Here is a 10614-nt window from a genome sequence, read left to right on the forward strand (position 1 = left end):
GAATGCCCTGAGTAGGCTGCTGGAAGAGCCAAAGTGTTTCTCTCCACTGATTATGGAGAATCACTGGAGAGATTTTCTTGTTAAGCTAAAACCAACACAAGCCTTGATATCTTCCCAAAAGGTGTGGAATAAACACAGTACTGATGCTCTGCCCCAGGAGTGGAGCTGTTGGGATTTCATACAAACTCAACCCAAGTTAGGGGCCAGCTGCAGAGATTGATTTGCTCAGTTCAGTGGCTTGTGTAATGCAAGAGGTCAGAGGAGACAGTCACAGTGCTCCCTGCAGCCCTTTCCAGTATATGTGTGAAGCCATTAAAGCAAAAGCTATGGAAACTGAAATCTTTTTTCTGTTGTTTTTTGATGGACAGGTTCCCAGATCTCGCTCCACCACTTTTTTCATGTGTTATGGAACAGTCACATCATTATGTTTGTCTCAGATGTAGAATCTAGCTAAGAGCAGCAGACTGTTCAGGTAATGAACAATAATCTAATATAACCGATTTCTTTTCCTGCTCAGCTTTCAAAATTTTAGAATGCAGCATCACAGCCACATAACAGAGAGTTGACCCTTTTATTGACTGATTATTGCAGTCAAGGAAAAAGGAAATGATCAGAGGAGAGGAGGGGAGGAAAAAAGAACAGATCTTGGCAAAAAGGAAAGTGTGTAAAGAAGAAGTTGAACAAAAAGGAAAGAGAAAAATGGAAAGCTTAATATGTGGGATAATTGCACAAACCCATTACAATTTTGCTAGGAACAAAAATGGTGGCAAAATGGCTTTGGGGGAGCTTAAAGGTGATGTTAATCCTCTCCCTGGTTCCAACAGTGTGTTGTCACTACCTGAAAGCCACACAAGCACCAACAGTTGTAAAACGTGTGTCTTGACATTTTGAATTATATCAGTTATATAAGCACAGAACCAACCTATATCTATTTACAATGCTTAGTCAGCCCAGAGGTTGTGCTGAGTTTCTTATAAATCTCCTTGGAAATTGTTTTGCAAAGACAGAGATCTCCTTAATGGTTCTGTGATGGTGAAAGAGACTAAGTTAGACCAGACTAGAACCAAAGAGGTGGCTAAAGTCTCCTTGTCTGTCATGGGACCAAAACCCAATATTTTGCCTGTATGGTAGTAACTGAGAGAGATCAAGGAAATCCTCTGAGGATGGCAACCATTTGGAATTTTTGTTTTTTATTTTCTGTACAGCCAAGAAATTGAACCCTCAAGAAGGGTCTAATCATTAATTCCTCCCCAGGGTGGCAGAATAGCTCATCAGTTTTCAGCAGAGCTCCTTCCCTTGATTTGAAATAAGGAGATGTTCTTGGCCAGCCTTGACTCAGGAATCTGAGGAAATTAAACAAGTAATTTGAATTATGGACTGGTCACTTACTTGCAAGTTCAGCCTCGTCACTGCCTCTTATTGCCCTCGTGCACCATGCCACCGGGACTGACTTCAGAAAATCATTGAGTGAAGCTGTGCAGGTTGTTGGGAATCAGTTTCCTTTCTACAACTATCTAACGTTGAGCCAGCAAGGACACAGCTCTGTCCTACCAGGCTGCCCCTTCTGCAGGGAAATCTTTGCATTTTGCAGTCCTGGGTAGACATGGAGGTTGTAACTCTGTGACACTTGTTCAAGAGGCCCTTCAGGTCGAGACACCCAGGCTATGGTCCCAGGACCTAAATCAAAGTGACCTGATCTTCAAAAGGGCTGAACTCTGAATAACTTTAAGAAGAGGTCAACTTCTCTGAAAACTAATTTTCTTTGGTTTAAGGGCCTAATTATGGATCTAGCTACCCAATAGTAAGCATCTCTATGAAAAAGTTCAGACCTAGCTGGGGGAATTATCTACCGAGATCACATTAATTTCAGCACCTTTGAAAATATCTGCCCCAGGTTTGGAAAAGTACATCCCTTTTTCCTTTTCCCCTTTTGCTGCTAATTATTCTTCTCTCAACCCCTATTTTAAAATCAATACAGCACTTTGGAAGCTGTGTTAATTTGTACAGTACCTCTGCACATGACTCATTCCCATTTCTTTCTTGTGGTTTTCACTGTGACATATAATTATTCTTGTTGGTCTGCTCTTCACCTTTCCTACCTAGCATCCTTATCCATACAATAAATTCTGTTTCTAACTGCTTTGCTATTTGTTTTGATAAAGGCAGCAGTCTTTGGTCCTACACTAATAAGAGTTGTGGCTTGTCCCTTTGCCAGAGAGACAATTTTTACAATGCTCCCACCACATATTCCTTCCTTTAGTGACAACAGGGATGTTTCCTTTCAGTACAAAGATGCTAAAAATGAATTTTCTGATTCCAATTATTACAATTTGGAAAGGTTTCATTCTGGTCTCTGTAGGCACTCAGATTTTCATGTCTGGTCCAACCTGTATGTGTGGAAGAACCAGAAAAACAGCAGAGACATGAAGTGGAGAAAATGCAGAGCAGGTTAACAAACTCACGCTTGTTGGCCTGCTGTTGGATTCTTCACCTTCCTCTAGTTTTCACTTAGACGTGCAATCAACAGTCACATATGACAAGCCATGTTGAAGCTGATTTATTCCCCTCTTGTGGCACTTAATAAACAAGATTATAACCAGCCTTTGCGGGAACTCCTACAGCAGAAGTTGCTGATAGTCTGCAACCACTTATCAGAAAAGGATGACATAAAACAAAGAACAATTAAAAATTCCTCTTTCTCAGAAGCTGTGTGATGTTTCAGTCACTTTTGTACCACCCAACTGAAAAGTTCTAAAAGCTGCTGAAATTTTCTGTGCCTGCGGAGGTCCTCGTTATGTAACACAAGTACAAAACTCTGCCCACACATGAGAAATGCAAGATGTGGACCCAAAGTGACCCAGGAAAAGCTCTGTAGATTTCAAACAAGATGTTATTCTTTCTACCAAACCAGCTAACTAACAAAGTGATTGACTTTAATCCCTGTGACAAAATTTAATATTTTATATTGCAAACAAAATTGCAGGAAGTAGTAAAAAACTCCAAAACCAAATTAAAAAAAAAAAAAAAAGCCTCATTTTTTTTTTTTAGGGCTTTTTAAAGACATCTAGAGGACACCATATATTTCTATGGAATCTGAAGAAACCCCAGGTTTTAGTAATCCAGTTTTTCCTAATTTTCTTCTCTTGTTTCTAAAAAGCTTAATTAAAAAAAAAAAATCCTCCATTCTTTCTTTCTTTTTTTTTTTTTCAGATAAATCTACAAAATGTGCAGTGAGTTAACACACAGAAATGGCAAACACTTAAGGGACTTGGCTCCTAAGTCCTCATTATCTTCAGAAATATGTTACAGTGGTAGTGGAAGCCTGTCTAATTTTATGTCAATTTGCTTCCAGCCATGATTTTCTGATACACACCCCAGTGAGTGAACAAGGGACTAACAAAAATTTATGAGCTTTTATAACAGATACAATTTGGGAAGAGTAATTCTCCAGTAGCATATTCCTCATTAGTCTTATTATTAAGACAGCTTTTTTTCAGTTTTTCTTGGGTATCAGCATCTGAATTTTGTCAGTTTTTGTAATTTGAACCTATCAGCTCCTGAACACAGGCACTGGAACTTTATTGAATTATTTTAGCAGTGTAATGCCTGAGACATTTTTTTACCCAGATAATCTATATAATTATTTAATTATGAATTCTATACAATATTTAATTATGGCTTCCCAATCAACACAAGTCATGGATCATTTCCAAGAGGAATTCAAATGTTTATTTCAAAGGTTGAAAGAATTTGATAGTATGGTAGTATTCTGTCATTTGGCCTATGGGCCAAAAACTGCAACTGGCTCTTCAGTCTACCAATACAGATGTAGTTGTGCTGCCTCTTGGGTTCCCATGTGAAATTCCTTATTTCTTTATATTCTTCTGTGGATCTCAGACATGAATGTTGCACTGAATACCTCACTGGCACAGGAAAGCTGCAAAAATCACACAGTTTTCTGTTGAAAAGAAATCAGCGCCAATATACTTCAGTAAAATGGGTATTTATGGGACATCACCTTTTTCCTACTACAACAATAGAATCATAAAATCATAGAATTGTTTAGATTGGAAAAGATTTTTAAGAGCATCAAGTCCAACCATTTCCCCAGTGCTGTGAAGGCCACCACTAAGCCATGTCCCCAAGTGCCACATCCACATGCCATGCTCTGATTCTCTACCATATTTCCTAAAAGTCGTGGCTTGTAAGTGCAAAGTCCAAGAAGTAAAACTGAAAACCTCCCAATCAGAGTTGCTGAAATTCAAGCCAAACTTGGGCTTGCAGCACAAAACTTGACAAAAAATTCTAGGGTCTGCAAAAGAAAAGGAGGCTGTGTAAAGAAACATACATTCATATACACTTACATTCATATATGCAAACAAAAGCACACTTGCTTCTCTTTCAACTTTTCAAAACCTCTCAGTTCTTATCTCCAGCTTTTGTTCCAGAACTCTCTGAAGTAACTAAACTATAAATGGAGCTGTGAAAACTCAATAAACTGGGAGAAGTGCCTGAATTTTGCTTATCTACTTCAAGAGGTTTCAAGAAATATATAGATACTCCACAAAAGCACAGTGAAATTGTGTTGACGAAGGTGTCAAAATATGTACATACAGGAAGGGATAGCTTGATACAAATTTAGACTTAAAATGGTTTGTTTTCCTGAGGTTGGAATCTGCCAGAACGTTCACTTATCTGTCGTATATCTGTGATGCTGAATGCATTTTACAAGAGCAAGAAAGCAACTCAGCAAAGATTTCAAGAGAGACTAAACTGTCATCCAGGAATGACTTCTTAGCCATGGGTCATGGGGGAACTTATCAAGATAATACAAGAAAACATGAGAAATATCAGCAATTTTTAATGCAGGATCAAAGGAGTTTTGCATAAGTGCAAGGCAAGGGATTCTTTGAGAAAGACAAAAAAATGTGTGTGCAAACAGTGCAGCAGGATTCAAAATATATCTTTAATGAGGTTGCAAAATCATATAATAAGTGAGTCCAGAGGAGGCCACGAAGATGATTAGACTGATGGAGGACCTCTCCTACAAATTAAAGCTGAGAAAATTGAGATTTTTCAGTCTGGAGAAAAAGGAAGCTTCAGGGTCTTCTAATTGTGGCCTTCCAGTACTTGAAGGGAACCCAAGAAAGAGAGAGGGAGAGAGGGAAATAGATGAATTACAAGAATGACAGGGCAAAAGGAAATGGCTTCAAACTGACAGAGCATAGCTTTAGAATGGGATTCAGAAAAAAAACTCTTCACTGTGAGGGTGTTGAGGTACAGGTTGTCTGGAGAAGCTGTGGCTGTCCCACCCCTGGAAGTGTCCAGGACAAGTTTGGATGGAGCTTGGAGCAACCTGGTCAAGTGGAAAGTGTTCCTGCCCATGGCAGGGGGCTTGCAATGGGATGATCTTTAAAGTCCTTTCTAATCCAAACCATTCTGTGTTGCAGTGTGGTTTTATTTGGCAGGTTATTGTTTGATTTGTTCTTTTGGGGTTTTTTCTCCCCCTCATTTTAGAGTGACACAGACCTGCCCTTGTTATTCAATTGAGCCAGGTATCGGTTTATCTCTTCACTACTTAGCTACTTTTCTGCCCCTTCCTCCCACATCCAGTTTCAAACCCCTTCCTCCCACATCCACTTGTTAACCCCTCCTGTCCCAAGCAGTTTTCCTCCCTTGTATCCCTTGTCCTTGTGTTCCACCCCCAGTGCTCTTAATTAGTTGAACACTGTATCCTCCCTTGAGACCTGCCCCCCTTTATGAGCTGCTGTTTGCCCCCAGATCCTTGCCTGGGACCCTGAGACTTGGGGAGTTTAACATCAAATAAAGTAACCCAGTGCCACCCCAGGCCCGTGCTGCTGCTGCCGTTCTTTTGTTCCACCTTGTGCCTCCGCTGGTAGCTGGGATTCTGCAGACCCCTGGAAAAGGGGGACTGTCACCCCCTGCACTGTCACCATCCAGGAGGAACAGCGACCATTCTGTATTTCTATGCTTCTATGAATAAATGTAAAACTCTCTGGGACCAGATTAATGGAGTCTGGAAGGGGCCTCAGAAATCTCTGATTAAACCCTCTACTCAAAGCACAGAGAGCTGTAGCTCTGGGCTTGACCCAGGTGGTTGCTCAAAACCTCTGAGAGATGAAGATGTGCACCCACTGTGAGCAACACCTCCCAGTGTTTGAGTGTTCCCCTGGTGGAGGTTACTCCTTAAATCTTGTCTGAAATTTGTTTTTAACTTATGTCTTTTGGCTGTCCTCATCCTGTCATGCAAAGCCATGTTCTGCCTCCTTTGGCCAGAACAGGACACAGTATTCTAGATGTGATCTAATTGTAATGAGCAATGTGAGCAATTGTTGGATCAAAGAATGACTTGTGTTGGGAGGACCCATAAAGATCTTCAAGTTCCAAACCCAAGCCACAGGCAGGGATGTCACCCACTGGATCAAGTGTCTTGAGATCACATCCAACTTGGCCTTGAACACTTCCAAGAACATTGTAGTTACCAAAGAAAATAAATATAATTCAAACAACCGTCAATATACCTTTGAGGAAAAGACTCTCCCAAACTTACTGTAATTACCATTGGAAAATATAAAGAGGGAAAATTGCAAGTGAGAGCTGGAAATGGTGATGCTCGTATTATTCTTGGCTCATTCAATGGCCAAATATGGAAATATAAGCAAGTTGCAACCCATCTGTGCCTCAAAGTAAAATGGGCTTGAACAGCAAAGTTTTCAAGCAGGAATCATGGAGTAACATATGTTTATCTAGAGTATCTTACACCATGTGAGTGAATGGATTCCAGGTTTTACTACAGCTTTCAACAAACCACATAATTTTTAACTCATTGTCTACCTTTATGTTTAAGGACCAGGGACCTCTGGAAAAAAAACAGAATAATTCTGAAATCTAGGCTGTGATGGGAAGGAATCACCATTTCTAGGTGATTTTTTTTCTTTTTTAATATATATGTGCAGAGAGGTTAAGAAACACTGGGAGTAAAATCTCTTTGTGCACAGACTCCAGCTCTCTTGATGTGCATTCTTTGTACATGTACATAACAGTAATTTTATTCCACAGGATTGCCACTTTAAATATTTCAGTTTTTTCATGAGTAAATGAAAAATAGTTCAAGCACCCATTGTTAAATTTCACACCATTCCCAAAAAGCTCAAGGAGCCTTGGAGGTTTTTTATTGTAAAGTCCTGTATGGATATTCTACCCAAATTATTCTGCTAACAAATAAAATTTTCTCTCTAGGTTTAGGTCCATTCTCATTTACTCTGCTGTAAGTCTGTAGCAACTCCATAAAGTCTACACAGATCACCAAGAATGCAAAATTAATGTAATGCTGATCAAAGATTGCATCTTCTGCTTATTTTGGACTCCATTTGGACTTACACCAGTGTGATCCCACGGGAAGATGGCAGCTCCTTACTCTTTCTCCCTTTCTCCTTCTTTCATGCAAACTCTGCCAAAACCAATGACTTCTCCCTCAGCTGGTTCCCAGGAGCCAACTGGTCTTTCCCTGTCTTTCCCCCGCTAATGTGAGCTGGCTTTCTCCTTGTATACATCTGCCCTAATTCTTAGAGCATTTCATCCTTTTCACTTTCTAAATGGAAATGTTAAATTTTTCACAGAGGAGGTGCCCTGGGGGGGAGTTTTGCTCACACCCAAGAACGGATGTCAGTTAATATTTGGACATGATTAATTAACAGTAAACCCTAAGGCAAACTTTGCTATTATGAAAATAAGACAATATTCCAGATTACATGAGCGTCTGCCTATATGATAAAGTTACCCAGATGCTCTGAAATCAACAAAGATTTGTCACAGATACAAAGAGAGTTATTATTTTATGAATTTCATATTCAGATGAATTACTTTTGTCCCTCACAGACAATCTAGGTATGACTTAGGGTCAAACTGCTATTTGATTTAGATCTCAGACACTTTCAAGCACTGGTATAAAGTTTTCTAATTTTATAGAAAATTATTTGGAGCTCATATTATTTTCTGTGTGGTTAATTAGTTAGCTTCAATACAAGTGGAAGGCCAACCTTACTGTGCAGTGTTTGTAAGTCCTGAATTATGTTTGCTGCTCTTTCTTGGGTGGAAAACAAGCTCTGTTTGACAAACAGAGCTAAAACACACCATGGCTCAGCTTGAGAAACAAAAACGAGTTTTTCCAGGAGAAACTAAAGTAGGTCATCGTGTAGGCAAATTAGAGTCACGTATATTTTAAAGGAGTGCAGGTGCTGGAGTAGCTAAAGGAACTCCAGCACTGACGGACTGAAAACCACATTTGTTTACTGCCGGGGAGGCAGGTGGAGACATACACAGCTTCATAAACAGTGTTATTGAAAGTGCAATGGAAAGCATGGCCTTAATTTATTGTCTTATCCAAAAGATGTAGGAAAAGACATAATAGATCTTCATCATCACCAGAAAAATGCACGCTTCTTTTACTTCATAAAATAAGGATGTCAATATTTTTCTGCTATGGAAGTCTCTCAATAAAAACTATTTCACAATATGAAAATGTTCTAGCACTGTTAGTCAGGTATTTTCTCCCACCTCAGGCCCAGGTGTAGATGTGTCCAGTTCTGGCCCCTCAGTTTAGGAAGGATGTTGAGATGCTTGAGCGCATCCAGCGGAGGCAACGAGGCTGGAGAGGGGCTGGGAACCCAAACCCTGAGGTGATAAGGTCACCTCTGAGTCTCCTTTTTTTCAGGCTAAACACCCCGGGGGTGTTTAGCCTGAAAAAAAGGAGACTCAGAGGTGACCTTATCACCGTCCACAGATCCCTGAAAGGTGGTTGTAGTCAGGTGGGGGGTGGTCTCTTTCACCAGGCAGCACTGACAGATCCAGAGGGACCAGTCTCAAGCTGCACCAAGGGAAACGTCGGTTGGATATCAGGAAAAAGTTTTTTACAGAAAGGGTGATAAAGTACTCGAATGGTTTGCCCAGGGAGGTGGTGGAGTCACCATCCCTGGATGTGTTTAAAAAACTGAATGTGGCACTGGGTGCCAGGGTCTAGTTGAGGTGTTAGGGCTGGGTTGGCTTGATGATCTTGAATGTCTCTTCCCACCCAGAGATTCTGTGTGATTCTGTGTATTTGGAGACATCATGAAATTACCTGTTCTGACTATGAGAAAAAAACTTCACGATGAGGTCAAGCAAAACCTCTGCTTGTTTTGTATTGACTTTTCAACAGAAGGATTTCAGAAAATAAAAAAAGTAACTCTTTCTAGAAAACAAACACAAGAAGCTTGGGAAAATTTGAAGCCAAAACAATATAATGAAAGAGTATAGGAGAATAGTATTTCAAAATATGATTCCTCTCCAAAGTTCAGCAAAGAAATTTTTGTCCCCTCACATGAAAAAAAAATAAAACAAAAACCCCCAATCTCTTGCAAGGCATTGCAAATGCACTGGGAACAAACAAAAAGCATTTGACACCCATAATCTTAAACCTCTAAACGTAGCATGACAAAGGCAAAAAATTTGTTAACAACCTCAGTAAACATGAAATTTCAATCCCAATCCTTATCAATCTGTTGACTTAATTAGCACCAATTCATAACAGCTTTTTAAGTCTGACTTGAACATTTGTCTTTTTTTAATAGCAGCATGGTTCCATCTCTAACAATAAATTCATGCAATAATTGTTTGTGAGTTTTTCTTTTTGCAGATTTTGTATTCCTCTGACAAGTGAGCATAAGAAATTTCAACCAGAAAAAGTGAATTTTTATCAAGGAAATACTCAGTTGATATTATTTGTCTCCAGTTTCATAATGTTGTCACTGAAATGTGCCAAGGTCAGATTGAGGCAAAAAAAAATGTATGTATATATATACATATATATACATAATCAATATAATAAAGGATCGTTTTGCTATAGATACCTATTGTAACATCTTACATCCCAGAAATATTCTGAAAGGAGACTGTAGCCAGGTGTGTTTGGTCTCTTCTCCCAGGTAACCAGTGAAAAGATGGGCAGGATGTGTGGAAAGGGCCTCAAGTAGCACCAGGGGAAGTTTAGAATGAATTCTGGGAGAAAAAATTCTTCACTGAAACTGTGGTCAGGCATTGGAACAGGCTGACCAAGGAACTGGTCTAATCATGACCCCTGGAAGAGTTCAAAAAGCACGTGGATGTGGCACTTGGGGATATGGTTTAGTGGTTAGTGGTTGGACTTGGTGATCTTAGAGGTCTTTTCCAACTTAGGTATTCTGTGAGAGGTGTGGCTTAATGCTGTTATTAAGAACTTTAATTACAAAATGGAGAGTAAGACTTACTTTTTGTGAATGACTGCAGTTAAATGGTCTGCAAGTTTGCCATAGAAAAATAATTAAAAGTCAAAATTATCATCACAAGTAGATTAAATTCTGTAAGTCTAAGGACAAAATTCTGGAGTTACAGAGTAAAAAATTAATTAGCACAGAATGGGAGATGTTTGAGCACTCAGCACTTCTCCAAATATACCTGCCTACTGCAGGAACAGTGACTCTTCTCTGCCATTCTTTTTCAGAGTTAAATATCAGGCTGGGAAGTATAAAGATTTTGAAAACAAATCAAATAATTTCACTGCACTTCCTGGCTTCAGCT

The sequence above is a fragment of the Serinus canaria genome, chromosome 3 (assembly GCF_022539315.1).
Source record: "Serinus canaria isolate serCan28SL12 chromosome 3, serCan2020, whole genome shotgun sequence".
In the NCBI taxonomy this organism is placed as follows: Eukaryota; Metazoa; Chordata; class Aves; order Passeriformes; family Fringillidae; genus Serinus; species Serinus canaria.